Source organism: Pezoporus occidentalis, unplaced genomic scaffold (assembly GCF_034315485.1).
Source record: "Pezoporus occidentalis ecotype Australia unplaced genomic scaffold, CSIRO_AGI_Poc_V1 ctg115, whole genome shotgun sequence".
NCBI classification, from domain to species: Eukaryota; Metazoa; Chordata; class Aves; order Psittaciformes; family Psittacidae; genus Pezoporus; species Pezoporus occidentalis.
In genome coordinates, this window is record NW_026912940.1 from 3,562,825 (window position 1) to 3,580,337 (window position 17,513).

A 17,513-nucleotide genomic window follows, 5' to 3' on the forward strand; every position below is an offset into this window, starting at 1 on the left:
GAATACCCTAATTTTCTTTCTGGACTTCAATTAAGAAATATAGAATACTTCACCCACACATTGTCTTTCATACCAAAGTGTTCATAAAACACTTTGCAAATGCCATTCTGTTGACTTATGTAGTTATCAATCCTGTCTTAATCATATTTAGGTAAAATTTAATATGGGTATGCTAAGCTGGGGGCTTTCACAATGCTTGTTCTCACTTAGACCTAGTTTAACTGTTTTATGACCTTTAACAGTACCAACTAACTTTTGATTCTTTAACTCTCTGTTAACTAACTACTTTTATTTCCTAGAAAGGGTGAAGACACACAAGACTTACACTGATGAGCACCTTACTAAAAGTACTAGCTGTTAACAGGTCAAACCACTGTTACAAGGAGCTCTGGAAATGATATTTTAGGATGATTTTTCATTTTACTATAGTGAAATCTATGGTGGAAAGCAGTGAAAAAATAGATTAAAATGCAGTTAAACCTGTAGAAGTGAACCACATTCTTTTTTTCTTACAGCAAATACAGAAATAAAGGTAAATATAGTAATACAGGTCATGCAGGTGAGCTGATTAAAATGAGTATCTTCTTCAGTCTCACACGAAGATAATTAAGGAGTTCCAACCTTTACTATCTTTGTGTAAATCACTTTGAGGAAACTAATTTCCTTGACCTTCAAACAAGCTGCCTAACACTTAAAAGGCTAAAGTAGTTATTAAAGCATCTTTGATAAAGGGTAAAAATGATCATGTTCATAGGCTGTTATCTGGTTTCAAAGCTAGGTATGCAACGGTATAGTTTCACAATCAGTTTAAACCAGATTAAGCTGGCAGGGCTGCAGAAAGAAGCAATCCCACCGTCCTTCACCTCTATTTCTCCCTTGTGTCAGCACATGCATTTACCTTCGTTTAAACTAAACAGTTGGGGTTTTGCCATGTTAGTTTTAAGCATGATCAGTTCTCTGACCTGATTCACTGTGTAGCTGTACAAAGCTTCCTCAGGGAGGGGGAAGATGGCAGGGAGGTGAAAGGGGAGTGGTAGAAACACTTCTCTTGGCATCAGTGCCAGATTCTGCCACTGCAAATTGATTGTGAAGTTATAGCATAAGATGCAATAGGTTGCCTGCCTCTATTGATTGCAGATGGGACCTCACTGACTGACCTGGACTATAGGGGAACAGAAACTACCTAAAAATGTCTGCACAGATTAGCTGAAAACACTGTCTTTAAATTTTTATTTATTTCTTTTTTTTTGGCATAAAAATAGGTTTCTTAATTAAAAGGAGAGCATTTTATTTTCTTTTCTTTTTCCTTATTTTTTATATAGAACATGTCCAAGCATGCTGTATACACAAACCGAAAGAGGGTAGTTGTTTAATAGCTATCAAAGAACAAAAAACATTCATTTTCAAAATACTAACAACTAGATACATATTGTACTTTAATTTTAATTGTGCACAAGGGAACTAAATACACAGTTTAAGTCATATAGAAATATGGGAGAACTAGACCCACAACATATCTCACCTACAGTTTCTAAAAAAGGCTTGAGTCGTTTGGGATTTGTATGGATAGATTAAAAAAAAAAAAAAAGTTAAAAGGGAAAAAGTAATAAACTGTAATAGAAACCATGTTTCTGTTCTGTTGCCAGAAGGTATCATAATATTTTGAGTACTATATACTTCTAAGAATAAAAATTGGGCACAAAAAAGGAGGGGGAACAAACAGCATGGGAAAGGGAGTAAAACAAACATGCATTTGTTTTTATATCTTACAATGTTACTGATTTGAAGGGGCTCATTTAATATGACAAATAAATCTTTCATCTTTTAGCCCACAAAACAGTGAAAACTCTCAGACTATTTGCACGGTATTTTTAGGAGAGGAATGGGGAGATGGGAATCTCCTAAAGCCTCCACTTAGTTTGGAAACATTTTAGATTAATTTTCCAGAAATACAGTATGGTGTTGGGAGTTCAATTTGCTTCTTTACCCTCTAAAGACTTTACAGTAAATTTCCTCTGCCTATAACAAATGCCGCGAAGTACAGTAGAGTTCATCCAGTTCCGGGGCAGAATTCCTCCACCATTTAAGTGACTGATGGCCAAGTTATGCAGGAGACTCTGCCTTCAGCAGTCTTTTATGTTGCTGCAGTTCCTTAGTATTTGTAGTGGGTAACTTAGCTACAATTTAAAGACTACATCTGCTATGAAAAAGACTGGTCCCATGGATGGAATTATGTTTTCCATGGAAATTTGCCGTCAACATGCCAGAACACTAGTGAAATTCATAGTCTGCCACACACGAAAAGCTCAAGAAACTTTCTAAGGTTGACCTTCACTCATATCTTAAACAAAATCTGTCTGGAAGCAATTGATAAAGCCAGGCACTGAGTCTGATCAGCAGAAAGGTACTGAAAAATGTAACAATACAGATAGCACTGTTCTGTTTTAGATTTTAACTTAATTTTTAGATAATCCTAAAGCATGAACTTCAGGCAGTAGACAAATATGAGATTGGTTGAATTAGCTTGGATAGGATCTGAATTGTCTTTTTAGTCCATTTGTTCTGTGCTACAATAGGTCCTTTCCTGGTTATAGGTATGAACATTATTCATGGCCTCTGAAACATTCCACTCCCAAGCAATATCACCAGTTCAGTCTAGTCAAGAATTCAAGAATTCTTTCAGGGAAATATTTTCTTCAAACCATGTTTTGGAAATTTGATTATCAGGGAATGATGTTCCTGGCTGAGTGTTTAGTTTTGAAGTTATGATGAGGGGAAGCCAAAATCCCAGATTTGAACCAGATTCTTCTAACTTCACCTCTCAATGGAGAAAACAGTCCCCATGTATCCAAATTATAGTAATATCAATGATTATAATCTGCTTGATTTCAACTGGGTTTAATTATGACTAGGTTTAGAATTTAGGTTTTCATCTTCCATGAGATTTCTGATTGTATTTAAGCAAAGACTTCCCCAATTAATTGTAATGGGAAAATAGCTGCTGTCTGAATAAGAAAATTATTTTTCTGTATTCTTAACAGATTGTCCCATACCTTTCTTAATATTAAGGTCCACTTTTTTTTGTCTCAAATATAAGAGCTTATAAGTACACAACTGAGAAGTAGTCATTCTACTTAAGGTCTTCCTGTAATCTCCTTGCAATCTATTTGTCTAGACTACAGTCTACATGTGCATTCCATTCTACTTTTCATTGAAACCTTGATGCCCTCATTTTAAAATACACAGAAATATTTTGGGTTTTGTCCCAATTAAAAACTGAATATGTCTAACCTGACTATATTGAACAAAAAAATAAAAGAAGTTGAGCATGGTTTTTGAATCAAAATTAGTTAACTAGCTTGACTTAGTTAACTAGCTTGACCGAGTTAACTAACTTGAATATTTGGCTGGTGAAAGAAACCGAGGGACAAAATTAAGTGACAAAACTTGAAAAAAATAAAAAGTTAATATATTAAAAAAAATCAGCACCCAGGTGACAGAAGCTGAGATGGTGAAGAAGGTTATGTCACATCTTTAAGATGAAAAACTAAAGAAGAAAAAAAATAAATAAAAAGGGTGTGGGAATTTCCTGGATGATAATTCAAAGGCGAAAGCATCAAACATAAAATGAATGGATATAATCAAGGAAAATAAATAAAAAGCTTGAGTCAAGCGGAAATAGTGCCCTGAAATTAGACCCATATGTGACAAAAGGATGGAATAAATGCAAGCTAAAGAAGCACTTCTTTTTACAAGATACTAGATATATGGGAAACTGAGTCTTGTTCCTGAAAAAAAACAAAAAAAAGGCAGAGTGCAACAGAAGGATGAGAAAGGGCAAACAAATAAATTAAAGGGCAAAACTTCGCATTTTTGGGTCAATTAGTGTCAACACATAGTGTTGCATTGTAATGGAATAGAACAGCACACTTGTCACTGCCATACGCAACCAGTTTATCAGCATCAAAGAGTAAAATATTCAAAGGCACACAGCCTGGATATAGACACAGACAAAGCCAAAAGCCAGCAGCAACAGAATTATGGACAGGAAAAACACATTTAGATCTTTTCAGTATACATTCCACTTCTTCTTTGTGCCAATTACAGGGATAGCATGTGGAGAAGAGGAGCTTCTCAAACTTGGGTGGTATGTGGCTTTTTGCAAATAGCATGTTTTCATGCTACCCAATGTTTTCATTCCTACCCAGTAAGCAGGACAGCTGAAGAATCATTTGGAATATGTAAGTGGCCAAAAGATGGGTGAATGTGGAATACTGAAAGGGAACGAAGATAAACAAATTTAATAATTACAAATAAGCATATAAGAAAGAACCTTGTTCAAGTAAGCAAAAACCTGGAACTACAAATAACAAACAAAAACCATGGAACTCATCAGATTTTTCCCACTGATACTAGATGTCATCAGTATTTAGCTCAGAAAGGTTCCCTTTTCCATAGGAGACAAAGTTAAAAAGATTTTTAGACAGCTGACCTAGATAAAAGCAATGGAAAGTGCCATGGCAGAATAGGAATGGACAAGTACAAGATTAAGTGGCTTGATTAAACATAGATATTATAACACAAATACAGAACAAATAACAACGAGTAATTCTCAGGGTTTTTTAAAAGACAGCTCATAGAAGTACAGACAGTTAAAAACTATGAAAGTGCTATATTATGCACATAAATGGCATTCACAATCCACAGGACAGAAAGCAGAAAGAGGTGTTAAAAGAGGCAAAGAAGCATACTGAGAGTTCAGATAGACATCTTGAAAGGAGTGATGTCAGAAACAACAAAAATATGTCAGGCCTGGTTTGTTTTCCTTCTCCAACGTGATGGTAAAATGAAAAGCTTACATTTTCACGGAGTGGACAGATCAATAAGATGATGTTAAGATGATAATTTCATTTCAAAAATCTTTATTGCATTTTCCAGTTCTAAATGTGTTCTGCTTCTGCTTTATAGGAAGTACAAAAATTATGTAAATGAATGGTTGAAACTAAATGGTCAGATGACAGAAGGGGTTTAGAAGAAAAGGCACCACTCACATTTGTATAATTTCTTTATCTCTGCCCAGATACTTAGTGCCTGGTTTTGGTAAAACATGAGAAGTTATCTGGGAGCTTTGACTCAGTTCATTAGCAGGCTTACTGCAGCCAAGAAGTCAATAAAGCACAGAGCAAATTATCTTTTCCAGAGGCAGAAGAGGGACAGGCATGTGAAAATGGACTAATACACCACTAGAAAAATTCACACTATCACTACTCTAAGATCATGCCTACACTGTTCATCAATGTAATAATGATGTATCAGTGTATTTATCAGAACAAAATGTAAGCAATAAAGACTTGTCAAGAGTCCCCTATATAATTTCAACCTTTGGGCTGAGCTGGGGCAACAGCAATGACAATGCAAGTTCTAACCTCCTGCATTTGAGCCCAGCATGTATTTTTTGTGTCTGTTCTATGCAGTAAGAAGTTGGTACATACATACTTCTGACATGCAGTAAGCATTTCCCAGTTCACAGGTGGAGGAACAAGACTTGATCTTCCTTATATCTAACCTGAACTTCCCCTGTTTAAGTTTAAACCCATTATTTCTTGTCACTGATGAAGAGTCCCTCTCCAGCATCTTTGTAGCCCCCCTTCAGGTACTGGAAGGCTGCTATGAGGTCTCCACACAGCCTTCTCTTCTCCAGGCTGAACAGCCCCAACTTTCTCAGCCTGTCTTCATATGGAAGGCGCTCCTGTCCCCTGATCATCCTCGTGGCCCTCCTCTGGACTTGCTCCAACAGCTCCATGTCCTTATGTCGAGGACACCAGGACTTCAGTATGTTCCATATATTCTTGACCTTTTACAATAGCAGCAAAGCAAACACTTGTTGTAAAATATTTAATATATAAAAATATTTACTATATAAAAATATTTACTATATATAAAATATTTAATTTATAAAATATTTGTTATACATATTTCTTGATGAATTGGTCATGCTTTGTTTCAAATCTTCTTGTGCCTTGAAACACATTTTTGTGGTCATGACTGTTTGTAATTTAAAATCACTGGACAGTCATACTTGAAAGCTTTAGCATATTAGGGGGGGAAAGACATTTAAGTATAATTTTCAATACCTACCTATTTATTTTTATAGTATTAAGCTAAACATGCAATATTTTACACATACCATTTTTTTTCATTTAAGCAAACCTTAAATATTACCTTGACTTTGAAGTACAGTTTAGTGATTACCACCCATGCCATACTCAAACAAAGTGAAAAAGCATTCCATAGGTCTTCCTCACCCAGAACCATAAAGACTACAAAGAAAGTAAGAACATTTGCCTGGCAAAGCTGCTGGTGATGCACAGGGTAGGACTGACATTTACCTTGGTTTTGAGCAGGTGATGTGCATGTCTTCACAGTGGCAGCAGAAAAGCTTTCAAGTTAGAGATGAACTATGCAGTAAATATGAAATAAGCAGTAAATATAAAATAAGAAAAAAACTCCTCTGGAATACTTTCATGACCATAAATATGTTTCATATTATGTAAGGCTAAATTCCCCTACGTCAGTATTATACACTTAGAACTCACATAATTCCACAGTGACACAAAACTGAGGTGCTTTATTTAAACTTGTACCAAAATCTTCCAAGTTTGACTTCTGCACATGTTACAGTTCACACAGCTGTATTTTAACATTAACCTGCAAAACCAGAGCACAGACACAGATATAAATGCAAAAATAAGAGTGCTCCTAGCTCTAGCAGAAACACCGTGAACTATATAGACAACAGACACACGGCTTGAAAAGCAGGCAGGGCTGTTGAACACTTTCATGCTAGGTAGCTTAGCTGTTTTGTTTTGAGTTTTTCCTGACATATAGTTCTCTGATTAGTGCATCACCTCACAAAGTGTACAATTCTTCCATGTTATTTTCCAGAACACTGTTATTTGGGGTATTTACTGGAAGTATGGAAAGCCATGTTTCATCACCCTGCTTCTACAAAACCCTACTAGGCCTTTATAGTCCATTACCTAACATGTGACTAGAATTAATGGTGCACAACTTGATGGCTTTTTTAGAATTTATCAGAAATTATGGGCTCTAATTACTTGTAGACAATGTGCATGTTTGACAAGTGCGCAGAAACCAAACAGCAACAAACTCCTAAAGAAAGTTTTATTTCACTTTATCTAGAGAGACTTTCCCTCATTTTATATAATTTCTCTGTTCAGAGTTATTAGTATTTTAACACATTATTCAATCCCACTTGAAGATTTTAATCATACATAATAATATTCTGTGCATCTTTTTAATCTCAGTATAGTTTATAGTAGAAATTTGATAACTAGAAAATTCTGTTAGTGCTTTATGAGGGCTGAAGGTTTTTCATAGCTATTTGCAGCTACTTGGAGTACCAGTGATTTAAAGCTACATATGACATAAAGCTACATAAGCATCTAAGACCGATTGTCTCAACCGTTGAACTTCAGTGACATTTCAAATCAGCAGTTTTGTATGCCTAAATGAAAACTGCATTTTCCTGAACTTTCTTCCTGACAATTGATGTATTTATCCTCACAGTTTCCTCTGAGACTGGTGAATGCTATACTTTCCCATTTTACTGATGAGGAAACACAGCATAAAGATCAAATATCTTGTCCAAGATCAGACAGTCTATGGCAAAACTATGAATTCCGAATCCCAGGACACCACTATAGTTGTTATCGGACCACTCTTCAATTTTCACAGAACTACCCCCACTGTCAAATCTCAGCTTTAAACTTGTTGACTTTTGAAATTACTTGTCATTTGAAAATGACAATGTGTGAAATGCCTTGCAATATTGGGAAAATTGGACGTTACTCAATTTTCATCAAAGTGAAATGTAAGTCCTGAAATATGAAAATGACAGCATTTCCCTCTAGTGGCTTTCCAATATTTCGTAGTGTCAGTAACACAAAAATTTTTCCTTTAGGTTTTCACTTTCAGACTATTCTTACCATACAGTTTCATTTCTCTCACTGACTCAATTTTCTTTCCAAAGAAATCTTACTTCTTGCACTCTTACTTCACACAAAAGAGAAAAAAAAAAGAAAAGAAGAGAAAGATGGAAGAAAAATTTTATCAGTTGTTTTTAAATTCTAACTCATTTGAGCAAATTCATTCCCATCTCTCATACAGTTAAAAAAAAAAATCCACAAAAAAATCCCCCCCCCCCCCCAAAAAACCCACCCCCAGAAAACAAATCAAAACACTCAAAGTGTTTTTTCCATTCCTCTTCTACCACTATACAAAGGCATTTGTTCATCCTTAAAGCATCCTAACTTTCAGGAAAAAAAAAATCACTGTAAGTAATTAACAAGACCAGTCTTCTTCAGGTACCTAAAGTTGTAAAAACAAACAAAAAGAAATGAAGAATAACAATCCATATGTCTTCATAATTTAGGTTTCATCTTTTGCTTTATGAATTAAAAATATACCAGTGAAAATGCAAAGGTTTTCTTTTCTAAGACGTGTATAAGATAAAATAGAGTTGGGGATTTTTTATGGGTAATGCAAAAGGCAAAAAGGGTTTTATGAATAGATGATACTGAAAGCTTGGTTGTTAGCTGTTGCTGAGGTTTTGGTTGCTTTTTCTTTTTTCTTTTCTTTTTTTTTTTTAATATTAGTGTTATTTAAAACTTTCTAAAGAATCCAAAATGGATTGCTTTTCTAGCAACATGAAATTGCTAATCATCAACAGATCAAGCTGATAACAACTAATTCTTCCCAGGAACGTCATCCACCTTGATTACTGTTAAATCAACAGATTTATAACACAACAGATTTCCCTCTGAATCCATAACACTGTCTTCTGTGCAGATCAACCACCAACTAATGCTTTTTTCCTTTTATTTTTCACTACAGAGAGGAGAGCTGGACTGATTTAACAATAACATGATGACTCAAAGAACTCTGCATACCAGTCTGTTGTAATGTAAGTATTTCTTCTTCATGCGACTTTTCCTCTATGGAGTGTGCTCTTAGAGATAAAAGGGCTTTATTATGGCAATGAGCTTGGTTAGGTTTAGGAATCAGTCTGGATAGGTTTGACAGGAGTATCAGTATCTTCAGAAGCATAAAATAAAGTCCATTTTCTATTTTTTTCTAGAAGCCTGTAAGCAATTACAGCAACTGTGTATTAGCCTTTACTAATACCTTTTCGACAGAGACCACACATATATTAGACACATTGCGGAGAATGTAGGGAAATGGGATTTCATTCTGTTTAGAGTCTATGTATCTTTTCACTTTGGCTTTTAAATTTACAAAGTGGAGGAAGAAATGAATCAATGACAGAACCAAAGACAGGAAATGATTCCACAAGGAATATCCACACGAATCACCTGATAATGCCCATTCATATTCAAACTTAGCTGACTGGTGGGATGATAATCTGGTGGTATTTTAATGTTATTTCTTAATACTTTCAGTATGAAGTTTAACCATGCAAAGTGCAAGGTCCTACACCTGGGTCAGAGCAATCCCAGGCACAGCTACAGGTTGGGCAGAGAAGAGATTCAGTGCAGCCCTGTGGAGAAGGACTTGGGGGTGCTGGTCAATGAGAAAATGAGCATGAGCCAGCAGGGTGCACTGGCAGCCCAGAAAGCCAGCCGTATCCTGGGCTGCATCAAAAGGAGTGCGACCAGCAGGAGGAGCTAAATGATTTTAAGGTCTTTTCCAACCCTAACTATTCTATAGTTCTATGGTTCTGTGGATGTCATGTAACACTCAAGGTGACTCAGAAAAGTCAGGAACAGAGATCAAGTTAATAACTGCTATTGGTATAGCATAGAGGACAATCTCAACGGTTTACTGTTCAGCAAGTACAAGTAATTTCTCCATAGCTCCCTGTACAAAGTGGCGACCAAAGATGGTTTAAATCAGACTTCATTCAAAAAGGCACCTAGCAAATGACTGAAATCAGCCACACAAATCAAAGTATCATAGAATGTTTATGGAAAGCACTGTTTTAAAGATAACAAGGTAGATTTCTGTGCTTTGCCTTTTTTATAAACACTAAGATTTTACGGATAATGACAACTACATTATTTTAATGAGCAACTCCCTAGAGTTACTTGAACATTCTCTTGCAAAAACAGCTCTAATTTTGATTAAGACAAAGCTGTTATTCTCAATGGCCTAAAACATTTAAGGTTATATGACAGAAAAACTTGGAACCATCATTAATTCTGACATTTGATTGTATTCAAATTTATTTCTTACTTTCTAGCCTTGAATGATTTATATATTTTTTTCTCATATCTAAAGGGAGAATACGTAATTATTTTTGAGACTCTGGTCTTTCAATTAGCCCTTGGTGATAGTTTCAAATTTACATAGGTGTTTGTTCATTTTCAGAGAATTTGTTCCTACTTAAAAAAAATGGAGGAGGACAGGATGAGATGAGGATGTCTGCAGCTGCTGCAGCCTCCTGTTGTCTTGTTTGACAAGATCTTACCAGAGTGGATGGCAAATAGGCTATTGCAGAGATGGATATTAGTACAAAAAACAGAGAAGAAAAAAATCTCATACTGTGACAGATCAAAGATCAAGAATATAGATTTGAAACAAGAATAACCTTTAAAAAAATCTGTGCCAGCCTGTTTCTCAATGAAAGATAGACAAAAAAGAAAGACATCACACACACTGGGCCTGAAATACACAGTGGGCCTGACATCACACACTTGGCCTGATAAAGAAAGTAAATATAAAGCGAAAATTGCCTTTAAAAAGTTATGTGGATCAAGACAGTCTGGTCCTTACAAAGCCTAAGAAACCTACAGATTTTTTCTTTTCTTTTTCCCTTTTTCTTTTTTAAGCCAAATGAAAACAAAATTTGAAGATGTTAATGAAATAAGTCTGGAGAATATTCAAGCTGCTGAAGGGACTGGTAAATGTAAGTATAAGTAGAACAAAGTTTCATGGCTCTTGCCACATGTCACTGAGGGACTGCTGGTGCAATCCGTACTTAAACACCAAGAAGCTATACAAGACGAAAAGCACTGCCTGCATATCTATGTCCTCCTCCTTCTCAAAATCCTTTGTGGACAATGGCTAATTGCATAATAAAAAAATCGAAAGAATTTGTAATACATGAAGTCATGCTGTCAATAGTTAAGAAAGTGGAAAGTATTTTGAAGATTCCTAGGGGTAGGATGACACTAACAAGCTGGTTGCAATTTCTACTAGATGCTATTAGAGAACACAGGTAATGCTAATCATCAAAGCAGTTTCTAACCAGAAGAGCTATCTTTCTTAACGGCGCACTCTCTTAGCAATTAAAATACATTTTCTGATATTTATTCTATTTTCTGGATAACATAGTTGAAAATTATGGGGAATTTTCAACAAGCTTCTGCTAGATGGATATCATTGTCTCCATAGCCAAATTTTATATGTATTGGATCTTTTTAGTGATCTTCAGCATGGGTACCAGCATCTGTACATATATGAGGAATAAATTCTTTCTTACACCTAGCCTTCTAGAGAAAGTTGTATCTACTAAAGTCTTCTGAATGACCTATATTTTATTCTGGTATAACTTTGAAACATTTAGTTAACATCAGTTGAACTTACCATTTTTATTCTCAAGAACTAAAGAGCCAACTTCTAAAAGACATGCAAATAAACACAAATCTTTTTAAGAGAAGATTAAATATGTGCTTAGTGTTCCTTTTGGGAGGTTTATCTTCATGTCATAAAATAAGCCTATTCTATCTCATTTTATCAAGTTCTTCTGGGTCAAGGCTTGTATTGCATCAGAAAACAACATGATGAAGAAGGGGGAGAGAAACAAAGATGAAATAAAGTTTTCATAACAAATGTCCTTGATGCATTTATGCATTTATGCAAGTGAATAAATGAAATATTCACAAACTGGCGATGCATGAGCACTTTCGGAAGAGAGATAACTTTGTAAGTAATTTGTTGCACTACACTTTCTGATTCCAGAAAGGCTACTTTCTTAAGATCTGTAGCTTGGTCTTCATTTCATTCTATACTGGAGTAGTAATGATTTTTTTTTTTATCATTATTATTATCTTTTTAATAACAGGGAAAATAGTATCTACAACTATGCATATCTGTATTAGAGCACAGAGAAGTATAAATCTTTGCACGCATTGTACATGTATCTCAGGGCAACTGAATATGGAAAAATGCATTAACATCTGGAAGATGTTTTTGCCAGAAATGTTGAATATTAATTAAGGTATTACAAAAATACAGTACAGAAGGTGATGAAAGGATAGCCATTTAATCTTGCTATTTAGTTATTCGTCATCTTGATCCTTCTTTAAATGAGGTCTGAGGATTTGTGAGGAGAACTGTGGCAGTTGAGGAGCCATGCTGCAGAAGCTTACAGGAAAAGACTGAAGCTCCTGTACTTTTGCTGCAATCAGAGAGCCCAGGTTAAAGATCTCAAAAGAAAAAAAAGAATCACTTCTGCACTCTCAATAATGTGGGCCTGACAGCAATGACAGCAGGCAACTGCCTGTGCCTGTTTGAAATGAAGTAATAGGTTTATAATTACCTTAGAAAAAGTCTAAACAGAAACAAAGAAATGTAAATATTCCAACAACAGGAGGAATGCTACATTCTTTCTTGTTGTTTGTTTACAAGTAATCCTGATTCATGCTTCAAATGATCATTTTCTGTCTTCAACACTGAAATGTGTTGAATATTTACTGGGCCTCCCCATCTGTAAATTTGTATTATTTTGAAATACTTTCATTCACTGTTTCTGTTCATGTTGTAATTTGGTTAGAACCACTGACTGAACTCATTCAACTTCTGTTTTTTCAAGAAAGTGACGCAGTTCTAAAACACTCCCAGAACGTGCAATAGGTTGATTTTTCTAGTATCTGAAAAACAAGCATTCAAGGAAAACAAAAACATTTTATAGGAACCTAAACAATTCATCAATTCCTTTGTCATTCAAAAAAAAAAAAAGAGAAAAAAAATAACAAGAGAATAAAAATGTAGTTTCTAAAAGATGGGGGGGGGGGGAAAGGGAGGGGGAGAGAGAGGAGAAATGAGGGAAATACAATTGAGACAAAAGCTAGTGATTGTCTATTTAAGAGTAAATTTATGCATGCCCAAACACACACACACACAAACATGAAAGATTTGAGGGAAATAGAACAAAATTTTGTTGTTTTTTTTTAGTATTGGCTATTTCATGAATAAAAAAATAATTCCACACAAATGCATTAAAAAAAAAAAAAAGCCTAAGGAATGAAAGAAAGCATGAGCAACCCTTTGCTTTGGCCTAATGAATTGGATTTAGCTGCTCCAGAAGAAAGTTTCTTTTTTTCTTTCTCCTGGATAGAAGCAAATGTCAGAGGGTGTGGTGTGTTGGTTTAGCAAAATGCAGCTGAGGAGTGGTTATGGAGCTTTATTGTCCTGCAATTGGTTCAAAAAAGAAAGAGAAAAGAAAAGAAAAGAAGGAGCTCTCAGTTCTCATGAGGATTTCCAATTGTTAAGCAGTCAAAAAAAAAAAAAAAAAAGAGCTTGGTATTTGCTTTTCATGCCTGTATTGTTGGGAGCTTCTGCTTCATCATTCTTAGTGTAATGCCAATGGCTAAAGAGCAACATAAGCACTGCTGTACATGCAGCAAGCAGACCATAAAGTATGAATATGAATGTGAGAGCCAAGTTGATTCCACTATTAGCTTATTGACTAAATTATTTGAGAGCCCACTACATTTCAAAATGATTCATTTAATTTGTGTTAGATTGCATCAGTTTGTATCCAGGGAAGAAATAAAGAGGAAGCCTACGTTCACCTCTCAATAATTCAGCCTCTCCCAATATTGTGCCTCAGTGATAATAGGAATACTATCCTTATGGCTTTTTGATACTTAAAGACCATTAAAGCTCTACAGCATGCTATGCACTGGTAAACATTATTATTTGATTGATGAGTCCACGTTTTTTGACAATTGACTGTAGTACTATGAAATCAGGTAATAAAGAGTTCAGGCACTATAGGTCTGCACTTAACTGCAGTTTATTATATTCTAGGAGTGATCCAGTGGGGTTGAAAAGATATGACGTAATTCAAGTGCTCCCTTTTGGCACACAGCCACTGCTATAAACAGCCACTTTTTGCAGAGGTGAAAAAGTGAGTTTGGAAGAGACCTCTGGAGGTCAGGTTGTCAGAACTCCTGCTCACAGCAGTGCTAGCTTCAAATTTAGACCAGCTTGCTCAGGTTCTTCTCTAGCCAGTTTGAGGATCTCCAAGGAGGAAGATTTTGTAATTTCTCTGGACTACCATTTCCAGTGCTTGACCACTCTCATTGTGAAGATGAGGTTATCTAACTAAAGGCTAATCAAATTAAACAGAAATACTGAGTAAGGGTCAGAGGAACAATGACAGGGTGGGAATAACCCCTGGGTCTTCCATCCCAGCAAAGCCAGCTTTATCTGTCTGGGAAGGAGAAATCCTCTCTCTCAACAAGTACAACAGATTGGGCTACATGTACATTTCCATTACAGTAACTAGTAACAGTTTCCTCTTGCCAGAGGTATACAGTTTTTCCACATCTGCAGGTGGAGAAAGAGTTTTCTGCTGTCCAGAATTACCATCTTTTAGCTTCCACCATTGAGGAAATCCTCCTACTGTGGGAGATGGAGATTGGATTCCTCCTCTTCATCCCTCCTCCATCCCTGGAGTAGTTGCAAAAACCGTTTGTCCTGGGTTCAGCAGTAGCAGTCATTTTTCTCCTCCTTGGTAGATGGTGTAGTGCAGTGTTTTGACTTTCAGCTCGGGAACAGAGCTGATAGCAGCAATGTTTAGGTTTGGCCAAGGACTTTGTGAGCCTCATGCTCTGCCAGGGAGGAGGGGAAGCCAGGAGGAAGTAGAGACAGGACACCTGACCCAAACTGACCAAAGAGGTATTCCATACCACAGCACGTCATGCCCAGGATGTAACTGGGAGTTAGCCGGAAGGGCTGGGAGACTGCAGGGTTGGAGGAGGTATCGGTCGGTGCTTGGTCGGGCTGAGGGGGGGCAAGTTATCGGTCGGCTGGTGCTGAGGTGTTGTATTCTCTTCCCTTGTTATTTCCTTTATCATTATTATCACTGGTGGTAGCAGTAGTGATTTGTGTTATACCTTAGTTACTAAACTGTTCTTATCTCAACCCGTGGGAGTTGCATTCTTTTCGATTCTCCTCTCCGTCCCTCCGAGAGCAGGGGGAGGGCAAGAAAGGGGGGGAAGTGAGCGAACGAATTACCTGACTGGGTTTAAACCACGACACCGTTTTGATCTCCCATTCATTCTCCTATGTTATGTGGTGTATTCTCTGCACCCTGCATTCTTCACCCGGTAACACTGATGCAACCAGAGCACACACCTACCACTGAGGAGGCTGTCACTGCTGACAGCTATGGCCTCAGGCAAGAGGTATGAAATAAAATTGCTGCTGAACAGTCATATAGTTAGTGCTTAACTAGGCTTCCCTCCCACTGATGTAACCTTCTAACCCCTAGGAAGTTTTTGCTTTTTTCTCCCAAGTACATTAGGAGGCACCACATGTACGATACTTTATAGGACACTGTAGTAGTATAAATGAACCATTAAACTCAGAGCAAGGAGATATCTTCTGCCTTTTCATTTTCAAAACACAAACACAGGCAGTGAATATTTCCCTTCCACACATGCAGGCTTCTAGCAACTGGATTTTAGTGTGTACAGCATGTACCCCTCTGGCTGTTCTTAGATCTGAAATTCAAGGTGTGACTGCTCTAAGCATGTATTTTTGAACGCAGCTAATTGCCACCTCTAACACTGATACATGACACCACCATAATTTAAAAATATGGTGGAGAGTAAGTAAAGAATCTCTGGATGATCACCAGCCAGCTTACTTTAACATTTGGATGATGAGTCTTTGAGTGTGTTTCCCATCAGGGTAAATCTCTCATCGAAGATCTGGGCAATGTCATAACTAGTGAAGAGAAAGGCAGCAGCTGTATTTAATTAAAAATTCATAATAGCTTTGATTGTCAATATTCTCTGTTTTACTTGGTTATATCTTTAGCCCCCAGGGCTCTTGACCAAATCTGAATTTATTTGGAAAGACTGAATGCAAATGGTCCAGATATCTTTGCACATGATGAGGATTAAAAATATATCATTTTTTGTTTTAAAATATTATTCTATTATTAAAATATTTTCATGAACAGCTATGTAGTTGGAAAGGCTGTTAATAGAAAGTTGAGATTTCATTTGGCATCCAAACGGTCAGTGTTGAGGAGACATAGCTGTCCACGTTCCAGAATCAATTGACCTGAATTCAGACTGAAAAATTGAGGTCTGCATGTAAATACCCATTTTTCACAAATAATTTCTTTTATATTTATAAAGCTTTGCATAAAGAGCAGTTGTGTTTTATATCCAGGTATAACTTAACTTGCAAAGTGGAAGTTATACAACAAGTAGGCTAGGCAGAATAAATGCTACCTGTTTGGGATATGGAGACCCTGAGTAACAGAAAAGTGTGATAGATATACACTGCATGATTTTCTATTCTTATAGTCACAAAAAGTTTTTAAAATCTTGAAGAATTTTTAAATTCTTGAAGGATAAGCTGCTATTGCTTATTTGGTCCGGTAAACAAGTTGTAAACTGAATTGTAAACAATTCAATAAAGTGCTAAACAATTCAATAAAGTACTCAACAGTCAGAAATTGTCTTTGTTTACAATATACGCGCAATCTGTAAAGAAGTCTTTTATGCTCCTCTTCACCCCAAAGAGAAGACTCAGCACAAGGTCCTTCCATCTTTTTTTTATGGTTTATTTTACCACTAGGTGAAATATAATTGCAATCATGCACCCTCCCCAAGAAAATACAGACAATTCTCCGGAAACAAGGTTATTTGATATTCAGTGTGCTCTTTAACGTCCTTCTATGTAGAATTTACATAATACACCTTAAAAAGGAACAAAAAATATATTCAAAACATGTTAAAAAGAGAAAACTTGTGTCATCAGTTTATATATTTCATAGATTTTATATCTCTTCTTCACCACCTTCTTGGTCCCTGCTTCTTGCTCTTTGCTCAATAATAGTCTCTCTTAAGCAGAATGTGCAATAAAGGTGAAATAAATTTACATTAACAAAACTCAATAAATCTGAGAACACAAGTCAAGGCCCAGAACCTGGAGATGAGTGTTTACTATATGTACCCTTGCACAGTGTAGATGTAACACTCAGCAACACTTAAAAGAAATCATTTCTCATTCAAAATTCATTATATTGTAACTACAGATTTAGTAACATACTGTCAGTTTCTATTGATTAACCCAGGGATATTGTGGTAACTTGAAGCATACTGAAAGTGCCTTTAAAAGAAGATACTGATTTTATATGGGAAGAGTGGCATACAAGCCTGCTAAAAAGATGTGAACAGTGTAATTCTTTTAGAATAATCAGAATCGACAAACTGTAAGTTATC

At 36.1% G+C, this 17,513-nt stretch overlaps 1 protein-coding gene and 1 long non-coding RNA gene across 2 annotated transcripts in view; one reads left to right on the forward strand and one right to left on the reverse strand.

Annotated features, from left to right (window-relative positions):
• Positions 1 to 11,530, forward strand: part of LOC134174268 (uncharacterized) — a 33,504-nt gene extending 21,974 nt beyond the window's left edge. The window contains exons 2-4 of the long non-coding RNA XR_009968584.1: positions 6,295 to 6,404; positions 8,917 to 8,986; positions 10,872 to 11,530. This is a non-coding gene — a long non-coding RNA (uncharacterized LOC134174268). The remainder of the gene's footprint in view (positions 1 to 6,294; positions 6,405 to 8,916; positions 8,987 to 10,871) is intronic.
• LOC134174243 (uncharacterized) overlaps positions 1 to 17,513 on the reverse strand; it is a 346,091-nt gene that overhangs the window by 179,522 nt on the left and 149,056 nt on the right. The gene's annotated exons all lie outside the window — the stretch shown is intronic.